A 17670-nucleotide genomic window follows, 5' to 3' on the forward strand; every position below is an offset into this window, starting at 1 on the left:
TGAGTGTGTGTTTAATGTCAATTCAGACATTCAATTAGTCTATATGATGATCAGAAGTCAGATTCTGTTGCTCAGAGGGCAAGATGGCTCAATATGATATGTACGTTACTCTTAGGCCTGGTCATCCAAGCATTTACAATAAAAAGGCATGGCAAAAATCTGTTAATTTTAATTGAATCACCATGGTCAATGGAGTTGCTTGCCAAGATAAAGTAAATCTGCCTTGTCCAGTTTAACTTTAAACTGAACTTTGACCCTCAGGGTTGCTCCTTTGACCAACAGAAAGCTGTCTGGTCAGGGTTGACCTTTGGGGAAACGGAACGCTGGAGAGTCCAAATCAGAGGACGCTATTGTAGATTGTAAGCTGTGTTGTACTATCCATGATCACCATTGGTTCTGGGAAATTAAGATGGACATAGACTAAACAATGAATTGATTATTCAAAGAAAAAAACAAAAAACATTAGTGGCAGCCCTAGATGGCTTTGCATTCCCTTAGCAATCAGAACTCTGCATTTGTCCACAACATGTAATTGCTTACTAAATCAATAACCATTGATGAATAATTCATTGAAACTAGAGATGAGAACCTATGGCCGGGAAGAAAAAGGATGAAATTATCTCTGATGAAAATGTTTAGTTTTTTTTTGTATTTCATACAGCATAGAAAGAATGAGTGTGCCTGGATTCACTTGGCTGTGACTTCCCTCAAAATGATTCTTAACAAGCCCATAAAATATTAAAAGACAACAAATCATTTGAGGGGGAGCAGCACAAACTACAACCTGACAGGACCCATTTAGGGTTCGGACAGAACTAAAGGTTGCAAAGGGTCGGAACATTTCCAAGGGAAGTTAAGCTTGGAAATTCTGCACAGTCTCAATACCAAAATAGAACTTATTTGGGGGAGAAATACACATAAAAAGCAATACTAGGTCATACAGGCTTCCATGTTTTGGTTAGATGTGTGTCCATTTAAGTGGCGTACAGATAATTGGCCAGCATCCCAATAAATAGGAATTCAGTCAGATTCCAACAGTCTGCTTGCACAGCACATTCTCTCATCATGTGCAGCCCACACTACTGCCAACTGGCTGAGCCAAAGGACTACACGCTTCCATGTAATATTACTGAGTGAATGTTTTATTTTGTATATATTTCAGTTAACAAGAAGATAGTAGCCATTCATTCATCATTGTAAAACTTTCTTTTATAAATTAGAAAGTTCGCACACAGCCCACATTACGTTACCCTGCTAGCTAACCCACCACACGCCACATTTCACATTGTATTGTATGCATTTGATATTGTCCGTTATTTCCCATAAATTCCCGTTAATTCTCATGTAAAGTTTCTATTGACTGATCATTTTTAAATCAATAAAATCGTATTTTTTAAATCATTATTTGTGCTGATAGCCGTGCTCATCAGCGGTAAAGGTAACCATCCTGGCCCGGGATGCAGGCACTACTATGCATGTTCCACACCTGTGCAAACGTTGGCTGAACATCATGAGACATCGCCGTAAATTTGTGAGGGTATTTCCTGTATTGTAAGAGCTAGATTTAGGGGATGTGATGAATTTATGCCCAATACCGGCAATGAAATTTAGGACCTATGAAAGTGTGCACCCACAACATGGCATCATGACTTTTCGTAAACATACACGCCACTTTCCTAAACCCAAACAGCGTGTTATCTGTACGAATTTTGAGTTATCCACGTGTATGTCTACGTTGTATACAGCTGATGTAAACATACACAGCACGTGGCGTCGCCATGTTGCGTGTTATCGCGAGAATGTGACGTACTATCACAAGAACATCACACACGTGTAAAAAAAAAAAAAAAAAAAAAAAAAAAAAAAAAGGTTTAACACAAAAAAGCATCAAAACACGTAAAATAACAACAAAAACACGCTTAGGAAAACAAATGGTTGGGTTTAGGAAAGAGGGAAGGCTTAAAAAAAAAAAAAAAAAAAAAAGCTGAAAATCGCCACATGCGGGACGCGATCCCAGCTCTCCTGGGTGAAAGTCCTGTGTTTTACCCATCCTCCACCCCAACCAGACCTACGTCCCTTTATACTACTTGCTACGCAAAAATGCACTCGTAATGTAGGTCAATGGTGGGTGAATTGCGTTGATAAACACGCTAAAAAGCGATAATGCGTCTTGATAACACACCAAAATTTGGCATGCCATACATACGCCACTTTTTGAGATCAGTCTGGCACCCATTGAACTATTTTTGCAACTTTCAAGTACTGTATGGTCATTTGGAACAGCTAGAAACACTTTTGCCTTGGACAGACAACACTTTGTACAAACTGCCTTGTATCAAGCATCCCCCAACCTTAACATTTCAGCAAAGCTGCCCAATTTGGGCCACATAGCATAACCATGCTGCACCTTAACAACAGGCTCAGGCAAACATAAGGGAGCATTATTATGTAAGGATAATTATGCAGTCCTTGTCCCAGACCTTGTCCCAGACTGCCCTCGGCAGCAGCATTGTTTGGCAAAATGGCCTTTCCTGCACCCCAGTTTGAACCCTGACTCTTCCTTGGCCTGGAAAACTCCCAAATAAGCTTCAACATACAAGGTCACATAATTACAAAGGATATTATCGGACATGTTTCAAGAGGAATTATGACCCTAAGTCATTGTGGGCAGACATGAGAAGAAAAGGAGGAAACTGCAACAGATTATCTATCATGTTAGTTTGAAGTATTTGGGTGGAAAGCAAGAAAACATGGGAGTTAATGGCTCGCAGTTCCAGTCAATTGACATTCCACAGGCTGAGAAGAATTCAGGAGCTTTCCAACTGAGTAACTTCAGGAACCTGTCTGTTCAGTTTGGATCCTTCCTTCCTTCCTTCCTTCCTTCCTTCCTTCCTTCCTTCCTTCCTTCCTATGTATTGACATGACAAAGTCTTTCCATTTCTATGCTGCAAAATATGTTTACCACAATCAATTATGCTTTTGATATGATAATACTTCGTCAGAACAAGACATTTTTCTTGCAGCCCAGCAGCTACATTTGCAACATCAACTCAGACAGATTTAAGACAGGAAACAAGGGTACATACATGTAACATTACAGTCACACAAGACAATAAATGTGACACCCTTTGATGTAGCCTACATCTGATCTGGGATTAAGCTCCATATTTAGTTTTAGGATTGACTGGTGCACAAGAAAGTTCTTCAGTAAAACCTTATGAAAAAAGTGGAACCCTGTACCTCCGGGTAATATATACACTGCTAGTTTAATCATTTGAAGTGGGCATGGACTGTAACATGGCCAGAAGAGCTCGATAAATACAGATGACCAATGGCCTAGAAGCATTCAGTCAATTTTCCATTTTTATGGTGCTACCATAAAAGTTAAACATTTAACTTTTTTCTTTCTAAAACCAAAACGAATGTCACACTGGCAGCTGCTCTAAAATACACAAACGTTTCCTGAAAGCTAACATGCTAATGGGTCACTTCATACAGTATTGTATGTATGTAAAAATCAACCACCTGACTGATCACCTTTTCATTTTTGGCATCAGTCAACTGGATAAAAATAGAAACTTTACGACAGAAGGCAGCAGAGGGTCATTCTACTCTGAGGTTTTCTCATTTTTGCCCTTTGTGTTGAACAAACAGACGCAACAACTTTGAACAGAGTAAAAACTTCCAAGTCCTTTCTGAGCCCCTCATCATCCTCTATCGGTCTTATCATATTCCTGAAAAACAAAACCCCACATATTCAAAGATGTAAGAGCTTTTGAAATAACTCTTTGTTTTCCTACTTGGGACTTTCTGGAAAGAAAGATGGCATTCTGGACTTTCTTTCTGCCATGGCCTGATTATATCAAAACAGAATACCATTTAAAAATACATAATAAGAGCATTATGATTCCTCCCAAAGCTAGAGAGTGTAAAGCCAGGATACAAACATATGTCTGTGTGATTAGCCTTCAAATGCTAAATATACAGAGGGGGGGAAACTGTGATCAATCCAGTAGTGACAGAGATAAATGAAAGAGCTTCAATAAATCATGTATTCCTTCATCAAAAGGTTATGTCTAATATTAAGAGAATATTTCCCTCAGTGGCTAGCCAATCTAACCTATTATCTTTCTCCCTGAACCCTAGTGAAAATAATATAATTTATGACTTACTTTCTACATGTGGCTACATTAAATGCTTTCCATTTGACTAGGGCTGCTCCCTCTTAGTCGATTAGTCGACTAATCGGTCGTTTTGGTCTTAGTCAACTTAGATTTATTTAGTTGATTAGTCATGTTTTATGCTTTTTTCATGCTGAATGACTTATTTCCAAGAAATGTACGAGCACATCTCTGGTAAACACAAGAATTAAAGTGGTGCTTTTGCATGACACTTTGCAGAGAAACTCAGATTTACAGATCTGTCGATTAAATCAACTAATCGATTAGTCGATACAATTGAATGATCGTAGTCGACTAAGAATTTCTTCAAATCGAGCACAGCCCTACACTGGACTCATGATGAAGTGGGAACATTATAATGATATTCGATCCAATTGGCAGTCAGTGATGATATACAGTGAGGAAAATAAGTATTTGAACACCCTGCTATTTTGCAAGTTCTCCCACTTGGAAATCATGGAGGGGTCTGAAATTGTCATTGTAGGTGCATGTTCACTGTGAGAGACATAATCTAAAAATAAAAATCCAGAAATCACAATATATGATTTTTTAACTATTTATTTGTATGATACAGCTGCAAATAAGTATTTGAACACCTGTCTATCAGCTCGAATTCTGACCCTCAAAGACTTGTTAGTCTGCCTTTAAAATGTCCACCTCCAGTCCATTTATTATCCTAAATTAGATGCACCTGTTTGAGGTCATTAGCTGCATAAAGACACCTGTCCACCCCATACTATCAGTAAGAATCCAACTACTAACATGGCCAAGACCAAAGAGCTGTCCAAAGACACTAGAGACAACATTGTACACCTCCACAAGGCTGGAAAGGGTTACGGGGAAATTGCCAAGCAGCTTGGTGAAGAAAGGTCCACTGTTGGAGCAATCATTAGAAAATGGAAGAAGCTAAACATGACTGTCAATCTCCCTCGGACTGGGGCTCCATGCAAGATCTCACCCCGTGGGCTCTCAATGATCCTAAGAAAGGTGAGAAATCAGCCCAGAACTACACGGGAGGAGCTGGTCAATGACCTGAAAAGAGCTGGGACCACCGTTTCCAAGGTTACTGTTGGTAATATACTAAGACGTCATGGTTTGAAATCATGCATGGCACGGAAGGTTCCCCTGCTTAAACCAGCACATGTCAAGGCCCGTCTTAAGTTTGCCAATGACCATTTGGATGATCCAGAGGAGTCATGGGAGAAAGTCATGTGGTCAGATGAGACCAAAATAGAACTTTTTGGTCATAATTCCACTAACCGTGTTTGGAGGAAGAAGAATGATGAGTACCATCCCAAGAACACCATCCCTACTGTGAAGCATGGGGGTGGTAGCATCATGCTTTGGGGGAGTTTTTCTGCACATGGGACAGGGTGACTGCACTGTATTAAGGAGAGGCTGACACACTAGACTACACTTAGAACGGCCCCATTGCAGTGACGTTTTTAGTGGAGCGGTTTGTTTAATAGTCGACTCTGAAGAAAGCGAATGTTTTGACAATAAACTCCATCAACACAACAGTATGTGGAGTTAAACTGGACGGGCCCAGTAACCTCTCAATTAGGGCTGGGCGATATGGACCAAAAGTCATATCCCGATATATTTTGGCTGAATATCGATATACGATATATATCCCGATATTTTTTTCCGCAAAGTGAGAGCAAATGTTCAGTCAAAGCCAAAATCAAATATGACATGTCACAAGTAGTTTCATAGAGACAGTTGCAAAATCAAATAAATAATAAACCGGTTTCTTCACCTGGTTCATGATTAAATGCTCAGCTGTTCAAATAACAATAAAATGTAAACCTAAATACTGTATAACAGGAGTACCTTTTTTGAAATCAAAGCTCCATATTTGTGATTCGTTCCAAAGGTCAATTAAGCTTTTGATATTAATATAATCTACTTTGTTCAAAATTTAATGCCTCATGCCTGTAAGCCTAGGTTTATAGTCCCATTCTTCCACTTGATACTGCTTCCACTTAAGTAAACTAAAAGATGAACTATCGACTACAAAACAAAGAAACTAATTAATGTGTTAATACAAAGAATATTTATTATGATCGGTTCACAGATCTGAGTCCAAACGGAAACTTCACCCTTCTGAACTAAGAGTTTCTGCTTCAAGGTGAAGTTTAAAACAGACTGAAAAAGTCCAGGCTCATTCCTCCACTATTTATTTCTGTATGTATTTATGCGTTACGTGTCATTTTAACGGGCACTGAGCTCCAGATCCTGCAGCCGCAGACGGTCTCTGCTGCCCCCCCGCTGTAGCTTCTCTCCGTCCGCCTGCCGCCCGGCAAACTTAGTGGAACTTTCCGCCGATATCGACATACAGGTCGTCCTGGACTACGTGTAAGATCCTACCGATCACCACTCTGTCTTTGGCTGGTCCGATTTGGATCAGCGGGGACCCGGCGCAGCAGCGAGGCAAAGCTGCGTTTTCCCGGGGAAGAGACGCTGCGGCCGGGCCACGGAGCTCTCCGCCTCCCGCTGCCGCCGGAGCTCAGGTTGCTGGTCGAAGGCGGCATACATAATCATAAAACACATTGTCACCTGTTAAATGTTATTCATTGCTGTTTGTTCTTTTCATTTCCTCTATCGAACATAATTAAGCAGTACAAAAGTCCGGCATCTTTAGCGTTGATCTGAATGCTTCGCACCCCTGTTCCAAGATGGCGGCGGTTTTGACGTATGTTTAGAACCTCAAGGCGACATCTGTGTATATATCTATGGGAGCAAGGATCACATTTGAACTATATCGATATATGCGATATGGTCTAATTCCATATCTCATTTAAAAATATATCGATATATTTTTAATATCGATATATCGCCCAGCCCTACTCTCAATAGTTCTACTTGTTAAATTGCGATGTGAGTGGCAGGATCATTTAAAAGGCAACCGCGACTACATTTTGTGTACAGCCCTATGTCTGATACCGTGGTGGCAGAAACTTTGCCATGGTGGGCCGCCACTACAAAATCAGCATAGAGGAGACACTGAACGATAACCATTGCCTCATCGACTTGAAGGCAGCGCTGCGACCGTTGACGTCAAGGCACCTAACCCTAACCTTAAACCTAACCATAACCATTGCCTAATCCTAGATTGGCAGAACACATTTCCCTGCATATCGATTTATAGACAATGAACATCTACACTGAACGAAAATCAATACTTTTTTGATCCTTAAACAAAATCTTCATCATTTAATTTCTTGAAAATGAAATATAGCCTGTCACAACACAGCAGGTTTTTTTGGTCATTCAATAAATAGTCTATATTAAATAACCACATGGTAAAGCCTTTTTATGTGTTTACTCCTGTGTGAATTTAATGCTTATAAAAACGAAGAGTACTTTAAAGTATTTTCTGGTTTTATTAAGAACTTTAGTGCAAAATTAACATAATGTAAGGATCAGAACATAAAGTGTTGTCTCTCATTTACTGTAACTTCTCACAACTTACAGTTCATCTCTGTAGTCTAAACTTCATATACACACACACACACACACACACACACACACACACAGTTCTAAGTGTTCACTTAGAATCTACAGTGTTTCTGGTTCTGCATGGTTGCTGTGGTTCCCATACAGCTGTTTTAATAGGGGCTCCACACAGAGGTTCAGCAGTGAGATCCAATTCCACTGCTGACCTTTTATTTGATTAAATACTGTACAACGCGGACACAAACTCATCCATTCACTATCTGGAAGTGGCTGCATGGACGCTACTGTTAAAGGCACTTTGGGCATACAAATGACCTACCGACCAGTCGGTAAGGTCAAGTGTTGGGTGCTGTATTTTCTTTCACTTTTGGTTTCTATGAGCAACCACATGACCAACCATCCCACCAACGCTACAATTACCCTCCTCCCTAACCAAAGGTTCAAGGATAACATCTGACATTAGATTTTGGCACGTATGTTTAACTGATCATTTGTCCAATTCGTCCTGAAAGTGGGTCATTTGTTACACAGCTGGCCATTTGGGTAAAAATACATTCAGCTATGGCAAATGTCATCAACCAACACCAGTGAGAGTTAGAGCTGCCAAGATTAATCAAATAGTTGTCAACTATTTAATTAATCGCCAGCTATTTTTGATAATCGATTAATCGCTTGGAGTCATTTCTTATAAAATAAAAGTTAAAACATTCTGATTCCAGCTTTAAAAATGTAAATATGTCCTAGTTTCTTCTCTCCTCTGTGACAGGAAACTGAATATCTTTGAGTCGTGGACAAAACGAGACATTTGAGGATGTCATCTTGGGCTTTGGGAAACACTGATCCACCTTTTTCACCCTTTTCTGACATTTAGACCAAAACAACTAATCTATTGATCGAGAAAAATAATCAACAATGATAATAATCGTTAGGGACAGCCCTAGTGAGAATCACAGATAGTTTAAGTTTAGTTTTGCATGCTGCATTAAACACAAGATTTAACGACAGGCCATTCAGTCTGATTTCACCTTTACAGTGCAGAACACTCAAGTATTTCCCAGAATCCAAAACTGTCCACAACTATAAAACTACTGAGAGTGGTATTTGATATTGGCAAGAAGCAGCTGAACGTTTAAAGAGTGGTAAAGGTTCAGTACACTGAAAGAGTGGTAATGTAGTAGAATCTGAAAAGTTGGGCTGGTGTTTTTATAAAATAGTTAGGGGATAAAACAGATGTTCCTCTTTTTTTTTTTCCTACGTTTTCATCACTGGAAATAGCTGCTGTAAGTGGCACCAGTCCTGCTGTGGTATTTCTATAAAACGGTTGCACTGAATGCTTTTCAATGTAGGTTTTCCTCTTACAGTTTTTCTCAGTTGCTTTGGTACATTTCTCGAATCCTTCTTAACATTTGCAAACCAGTAAGTCGATTCCTCAAAACAATTATTACAAACACCAACACACAATGGATGACCTGCACAAGCCTGCAACTTGCTCAAAACCTCTAGTCCATTCCTCAAAAGTAAAATCTTTATGTCGATGAACATGTCAGTGTCGTCAGAATGCCAAGTCCTTGTGTCATTATCCACAAAAAGAGCCTTGGTTTGGTCAACAGGAGTCTCAACAGTCTGAGCTTCGGATTTAGCAAACAACTGCCTCCACCATACAGAACTGAGAACACTGGACCATTATGGTAAAATTAAGTCATATGAGCTGATATATGTAACCTTCAAAATAAGAGCTTTGGGTGGGCGTACAGGACTTCATCTGCTCTTGGCTCCTACTAAAGTTTGTGTTTTTCTCTGTAAAGACAGCAGGGTAGCACGGTGAGATCCAGCCAAGGGTCAGCAGGAATTTCAGGTGGGGTTTGAGCGTAATTATGGAACCCACGCAACTTCTAGGAAAGGCCCGTCTTTCAATAGCATTCACACACTACTATTGGCCAGGCGTCCATGCTCACGCGAGGTAACGCAACCCGATTTGTTCAGGTCCTCTCCCCTGACCAATCGGCTATCCTAACCTTAACCACGCGAGGTCAATGCCTAACCCCAACCAATCGAGCTGCTTCGCAGGGCGGGCCTTTCCTAGAAGTTACGTGGGTTTCATAATAACGAGGGGATTGATCCCTGGGCAGAGAAGAATGCTTCATCTCTTTCATCTCTGCACGTTGTGATATTTTACACAGACATAATGTAGCTGTTGGAATGGTTGGTATGACAGCGAGCGACCGCCGTGCCCCGTTTGATAACTGTCAAGCCCTCGGAGCCTAATACCTGACCACTTTGGCCGGCTAACGGCGGAGCAGCAAGCAACGTGACATTTTAGCGATTGGATCGGGTCCATAATGAATTCAGGGCCTTAGATCAGTCCCACCTCTTATTTCCCACTCAGTAATCTGGCAGCGGGAGGATTGGAGAGTAATCTGGATAGAAGGAGGGAGACAGGGAGGTAGATAGGGATGGAGGGAGGGAGGGATGGAGGGAGGGAGGGAGGGAGGGAGGGAGAGGGACAATCCTCTCCGCTGTGATTCCTCTTTACAACATCAATTTCTGTGGGAAATGTGCTATAATGTATATTATAGCTGTATATTGACTCTTCACTACATTCAGCATTTATATAGACTGTCTATTCATGTTTACTGACCTACATCACTAAGTAGACCACAACTTGCACTAACTGTATATTGACTCTCCACTACATTTCAACATTTATATAGACATAGATATTGCGTTATAACTGATCTAAATCACTAATTAGACCACAATTTGCACAGTTTTTTTGACTCTTTACTACATCTCAGCAGTGATATAGACAGTCTATTCATGTATATTGTGTTATCACTTTAGCAAATGAGAACCTGTTCTCAACGGCCTACCTGGTTAAATAAAGGTTAAATTAGGTCAGGTTTGGACAGTTATTAGCACTTATTATATTGGTATTCAACAGTCAGCTGAATTACAACTGAGTTATTACAACTGTGCAGACTCCGTGGGCTAATAAAAGTCCATGAGATGCAGTTGAAAGCTCTGGGAAAAGCAAATAAATGGACCTTGAGTTTGGACATTTTTGGGGGATCAAACTATTAGTTCAAACCTTATAATGTAATACAAAATGAGGGAAAAACTGCAAAGAGCCCCCCCCCTTCCTCTAGGCTGGCTACGGACCTGTATGTGACTGTTTAGATTTCATGTGTCATCAATCAACACAGACAAATAATGCACTACCGTTACTAGGCCTACGAACCCATCCATAAATAAAAATATGATTGTAATATGGGATGTGGAAAAAAAGTCTCTGCATGCACAGTGAAGTCGGATAGCCTAGAGCTCAACTACAGTATGTAGCCTAATATAAACACAGAAGAACCCACACAACCAGCACCTTTGCTGTTCAGTCCTACTAATAAACTGTAAATAAAGGGACGGAGCGAACGCAGAGACGGACAGATTCGGGCTAGCTTGCATAACTTTGCTCCTCTGTCTGCTGTGACAGTGCAACTTCACAGTGCGCACCCATGCTGCCTCAAGTGCTGTCGGGAATATCGGAAGGACCGTATCCAGTTGCATGTGACCCACCCACCTATGTAGTAGCCAAAATATGACGGGAAAAGTCAAAGTTTATGGTCAGTGTTAGCAGGGAGACGTTGGCTAGCAATTTCAATTTAAAGAATGGGCAAGCACATTCCTGCATTCAGCCAACTGCTTTTCGAAAGCAAGAGTTTCCGAGGAGCACCTGAAGGCAGCATTATCCTACACCACTACAGCGTCGCTGTGATGCGTGCTGTGAGATCACTCATCCGAAATCACCGTCATTTCACTGCTACAAAGACTCCAACTGTCCGCCCACTCGTTCCAAGCTCTATGCAAACAGCACACGTTCCTACACCAAGCGACAACAACACAATGTTCGTATTTCAACGTGACTTACCGTTAGTTGTCTGCTTTTTGACAGTTTGTCGGGAGTGTGCGAGCGTCGCTGTCACCGCTACGATCCGCCCACCCGAGTATGCGCTCTTTGGCTGCAGACTAACCGGCTCCGCCCGGGGAAGCTCTGTTCCAATCATAACTCGACGTCGGTGACTGGCTTTCATTTGATCCAGTGAAATTGAAGCTAAACTGTGAAGGACGAGGGTGTTGTCCAATCACAGCTTTCAAATCCTGGGCGGGTCCTTCGTTGTCACCAAATGTACTTTTGACGGACACCTTATACACGCAATGGAGAAGTTTGACTCCTTTTACGGGACGCTGTCGGTCCAATCGCCGGTGGGGACTGGGTCTGGATACGGCCACGGCCCAGGAAGACGCCCTTCTATCGCCCAGATCACTGGAATGTCACTGGGATGAGTTATTATCGAAAATACGGAGGCTCCAGTTAGAAACTAGAAATTACAGGGGTACTTTCAGCTATATTACAGACGGGCCATGTATTCTGTTTTATTCTTTAAATTAAATATAGCTGGAAGCACAACAGTTCAAGGCCAATCTCGATTATATTTAGGCCTACTAATAACTCTGATTATATTGGCAATGAGTTAAACTATAATTTCCAATTGAGCAACAGAAAACAACAGACATGGTCAGATTGAACAAATTATTTTGGCTAATTCTCCCACTATATGCGCCAATTCCCCTAAGAGACGCGTGGGAGGTGAAAAATCAAAAGCAGTTTAACTCCAACATGGTTCAACCTCACATAGCCTAATGCAGGTTTAACAGTGACACCTTGTGATCAAAATGGCAAACATCAGTCCCAGCCTATTAATTGCCTTCTCTTTCTCTAGCTTGCATCATTAGTCTGTGATGTCTTAGATTATATCCTGTCCCCCCCCACCACCCCCCTCCCTGAAAATCAATGTCCTGTAGAACAAAGCGTATCTGGAGGAGGTGGGTGAACTTAATTTTTACTGAATCTTTGTTGCCATTGAGGGATTACTAAATGGGCCTTTCGGCACAGGCCAAAGGGCCAAGGGCTCGGGGCCTCATAGCTAGCGCCTATGTTGAAAAGTCTCAGAGCTCAGCCTAAAGTAGGGATGTCTCAGTCATGTCGTTTCCCCCCCAGACTCTGTAATATTGAGTATCTGCCAATATGTAGTTTGTGCTAATATTTTTTATTAATTTTGCTCTACATATTACAGCTGCACTGTGCATACCAAGGCTGCAATAAACCTATATTAAGTAGTTAGAGTGAAGTCATTCTTTGTCTGATAGTAAAAAAACAACTTGCATCTCAGGTTTCCTTTAACACTTTTTATATTCTATACTGTAGTATAATCTGTGGAGAGGAGCGTCAGTGTGAGGCGGGGGCAAGGTGGACGAAAGGTACTCAAGAACCCATCAAATGTTTCCTTTGTAGAAAAACGTGGTTTAAGGGTATCCACGTGGATCCTTCTGGCCCACGAAGGAGTGTCCAAGTTGAAGAACGATTGGGAGCGGGAACTCAACATGGAAATTTCAGTGTCGGTTTGGGAGGGAATTCTGGATAGAATTCATAGCAGCTCTATAAACTCCAGACATTCTTTAATACAATTTAAAGTAGTCCACAGGCTCCATCACTCTAAAGCCAGGCTCTGTGCCATATAGCCTAACACTTCTCCTTTATGTGATACATAAAAAACAACATACAGGGACTCTTACACATCAGTTTTGGTCTTGTTCTAACTCAGAGGGGTCAAACTCAATTTCCCACAGGGCTACACTGGAAACTAAGAATCAAAACAAGGGCCAGAATGTTTAGTTTATTCACAGGCTTTTATTTCATCGAAAAAGTCAAGGATCTTTTACTGGATTATTGCGTGTCTCATATATCCTTCTCACTTACAGTTTGGTCCAAATAAAGCCCCAAAAAGTAACTTGGACATCAAAGACAAAAGCGACAAAAAACAAAAACATTGGGGGGAAAAAACACCAGAAAAGGCCCCAAAAACGTCGGAAAAAAGTGGCAAAAACATCCGAAAAAATGCACCAAAAGTGTCTGCAAAAGTGACAAAAACGAGGCGGGCCAAAATGTATTGTGAACCTAAATTGATATACGGGCCGGATCAAAATTTGCGAGGGGTCGGATTTGGCCCGCGGGCCTTGAGTTTGACACTTAACTCTTTTCTGGTCTTGGACTACATTGCAAAAGCCTTTCACAAAACTATTACTCCTGACCCACTCCTCGCCATCTTCGGTTCAGCGGGGGTTTAATCCCAACATCACAAACTATGCCATGTCCCTGTGTACTTTGTTGGCCAGGCGCATCATTCTGCAACAGTGGAAATCAGTGACCAACAGTTAGGAAATGTACTACACATGGAAAGATATATATAAGATGTCTAACAAAGAAAGAACTTTCCAGAAAATATGGCCTCCTCCGCTGGTCAAATGGACAGAAGTGTGTGAGACAAATAACGGCCAGGGAGACACCCCTAGCACTTAGTCACAGTGGCTCTTTCTTTTCTCCCTGAATTTGCTTTGTGCACTATGTTGACTGTCATTATTTCATTCTTTCTCTCTGCTGGCTTTTTTTTTCTTTTTTCTTTTCTTTGTGGGGTGGCATAGGCTTTGCAGGTTTTTGTTGATTTGTTGCTTAAATTTCCAGAAAACCTGTATAAACGATTCCTTTAATATATATAAAAAGGGTATGTGGAAGATTTAAGGATTTACAGCTTTTTATTCTGAGTTTGTTGGGCTATATGGAAGAGGTTAAAGAAAGAAAGTTGTAATGTTATATTAGGAATAATTGTTTAATGTGACAGTTATCCACAGTTGAAAAAGCCAATTTGCATTTATGACACAAAGAAAAATTCATTCAGTCTCATTCAGGAGAGGCAACTTGGATTGTTCTTTGCAACTAAAATATGAAGAGAAAGAACAACTGCTTTCTTACAGTAACTTCCATTCCACGTTCCACTTCTTTTCCCCTAACAATCCCACTAAAATTACACAAGGATCAGTCCTGACATCATCATTTTTGCTTTCAAAGAGGTTTATTGAAAGAAATATTTTGAAATGTTATAAAGTTCAACCAATGGTAATGCTATCACACAATCAGAACCTAGAGCTTCACCATTTCCCCTTCCTTTCTTCAACATTTGACATGAATAAAGCACTGTATTGGCCAGCCCAGAATTATAAATCTATGGTTATTCCAGGGACTGATAAAGAGAACAATTTTCAAAACATTTGTGAGAGTTTTTGGAACACATCACACACAACATAGTTTTGTTTTTTTTTTCTCAGCAAAATGCGTTAAAGTGCTCATATTATGCTTTTTGACTGTTCCCCTTTCCTTTATTGTGTTATATATCTTTTTTGTGCACGTTATAGGTTTACAAAGTGAAAAAGACCAAAGTCCCCCAAAGGGACTTACCATCTCCAACAGAAAACACTGTTCACCAACTGCTCCAAACAGCTCTATTGTAGTCCAGCCTTTACTTCAGAGACAAACGTGGTCACTTTGGAACACACGTTATAATGCTCACCTAGCTGCTAGCATGGCACGCCCTCATACTCTGCTTCTGACTGGCTAGTAGTCCTTACCTAGGTACTGTCAGGGCACGCCTTCATACTCTGCTTCTGACTGGCTAGTAGTCCTTACCTAGCTACTGAGCATGTGCGACTCCCAACAAAGATGGAACAGAAGTGAGATGTCTCACTTTGTAGCTAACACAGAGAGCTCAGCACACAGGGTGAAAAGAGGAGCTGCAGCAATGTGCAGTACAACAAAAATATGGTGTTTTCTGAAAATTAAACCACATAAACCTATTCTGGTACAACCTCTAAATACAATTATGAACCTGAAAATGAGCATAATATGAGCACTTTAAAGATATGCTACTGAAAGAAAGATGTGGTCCGAAACTGCACTCAGATGTGTTGATAATAGTCTTCAGAGAGTAGCCTATCCCAGCTGGGCGAAATATTTTAGATGCACTTGATTGAACTTTGTCAGGGAAGAGTGGAAACACAGCCCAGACAAGGTAAATCAAGCACTCCTTGTGCACAGTTCTGCCCAGGACTGCCACACATGCATCACTCCGTTACAGTGGTTTGCAACAAAAGATACAAATATACAATATAATATTGTATCATCTAGGATCACTATACTTGCAGCTATTCAGTAACCATCTCTTCCATGACCTGGAAGTATGTATATATACAGTAAATATGACACTCCCGTAACTCGGAAGAATTCAGTGTTTCACTCTACACACAGTTCGCGAGCATACAGCCAAAATCAGCTGCTTTGCACATCAAAACCTCTCATTCCTGGCTGACTCTCAGTGCAGCATGCAAGTCAAAATGTGCACAATATGAAAAGTCTTTAGCATCATCATTCTAATCACCTTTAATTAAGCTCATCAATCAATCATTCTTTCAATGAGGTGATTATTTGAATGAGAAATTAGAGCAGACTTTATTTATGTATTCATTTAGTATATTTTTCCTCTATAGTTTTCTGCATTTCAAAGCATGCCAAAGACATTTTTCAGTTCTGCATAGTGCTGGCTATACGAGTGCCAAAGAGTTTGATTCCTTTACAAGTAGTAGAAGTTGGTATGTACAGGCATGACGTGACAGAGCAGATCCAGTGTTGTGTAAACAGTACCAAACCCCCCCTCCCCAAGTGCTCAAAATATCTACAAATACAGGACCTAAGTCTGTCGGAACTCATAGAAAGCCAAACAGAGCTGAAAAAAGCTCAGCAGTATGGAAGAGCATAAGGACGGTGTGTGTGTGTGTGTGTGTGTGTGAGCTGGGTTTTTATGCCTGTATGTGTGTTCAAATGCAAAGGGGAAAAGACACTCTAACCTCCTTAAACGCCCCCCAACCCACAAACACACCCAGTCCCCAAAGTATTTATTTTTTTCAAAGTGCATCCTCTACTTTTATAATATGCAGTATGCATTACATAAATGTATTCTGTTAGCATTGAATATTCCACTAAGGTCTACCGTCACATACAAGGAAGAAGAGTCAAAAAACAAGCACATTCTAGTTTTGAGGTCATAGTTCTGAATGTAAAGATACAGTTCAGGCCACTAGGTGACTGTTATTGAACTAACCAAACTCTCACTACAGTATGTGTGATGGCGAGGGGAGCCCACTTGTGAAAATCATGACCTCAGCGCTGCACCGAAGAACCAAAGGAAAAGATTCACTGGTAAAGAACTTGAAGACTTGCGGTGTGTTTACTGGATATTTGTAGAAAAGTTGGATTGGTTACAGGGGCCTTGTTCTTGGTGACCACAGGCAGAGACTGCTGGTGGAAACTTACTGATGGTAATACGTGTCAGCAAAGCAAACCATATGAAACAACAACAAGCAGATATGGTTCAGTAGTAAGAAAAACTCAGTCGATGTGTTCGGTGTCAGCTTATCAGCGTTGGACATCCATGATGCGTTTACTCACATTTTAACAGAATGCTGAAAAGGGGGTCCTAGCCACAATTGGGTTTCAACAATATATGTTGAATCGCAATTCATCTTAACACAGCTAGAATCACTTTTTACAGTATACCAACCACTAGGGCTGCACAATAGATTGTTTTTAATTTTGTTATAGTCATCGCAATATTAACTGACGCAAAAAAAACATCGCGAATGGCGGGAAAGACACTCAATAGTTTTTTTTATCAGTAGAAAACTGCACTTTAAAGGGTTACTACCGTTTTTTCAACCTGGACCCTATTTTCCTATGTTTTTGTGTCTAAGTGACTGATGGAAACAACAATCCTTGACATTGGTCCAGTATTAAGAGAGATCGCTGCAGTCGGCAGCCGAGAAACAAGCTCCATTGTAGGTTAATAGGACAACTGTCCAGCTTGTATTTACCTTCACTAAAGTTCTCGTTTTGCCGCTGACAGACTCAGATTAATATTTTAAGTGTTTGACAACATTATGGAAAGGATTTCTAAGGATGTCGACCTTTCTGTTAAAGAGTAAGATCCTTTTTATTAACATAAAAACATCCACGAAATTGCATTCGCTAAACCCACCAGACGCTATGTAAATAAACAGTCATTTTACCATCGTAAAACACACTACATTCAAA

General features: G+C 40.7%; 1 protein-coding gene across 4 annotated transcripts in view; it reads right to left on the reverse strand.

The window, feature by feature from the left end:
- The window catches only part of LOC114548933 (microtubule-associated protein 4), a 136856-nt gene extending 125208 nt beyond the window's left edge, over nt 1-11648 (reverse strand). For all 4 annotated transcript variants that reach the window (XM_028568955.1, XM_028568957.1, XM_028568956.1 and 1 more), the window contains exon 1: nt 11563-11648. The gene's annotated coding sequence lies outside the window, so the exon portion shown is untranslated. The remainder of the gene's footprint in view (nt 1-11562) is intronic.
- Nucleotides 11649-17670: the final 6022 nt, after the last annotated feature.

This window comes from Perca flavescens, chromosome 22 (genome assembly GCF_004354835.1).
Source record: "Perca flavescens isolate YP-PL-M2 chromosome 22, PFLA_1.0, whole genome shotgun sequence".
Lineage (NCBI taxonomy): Eukaryota > Metazoa > Chordata > Actinopteri > Perciformes > Percidae > Perca > Perca flavescens.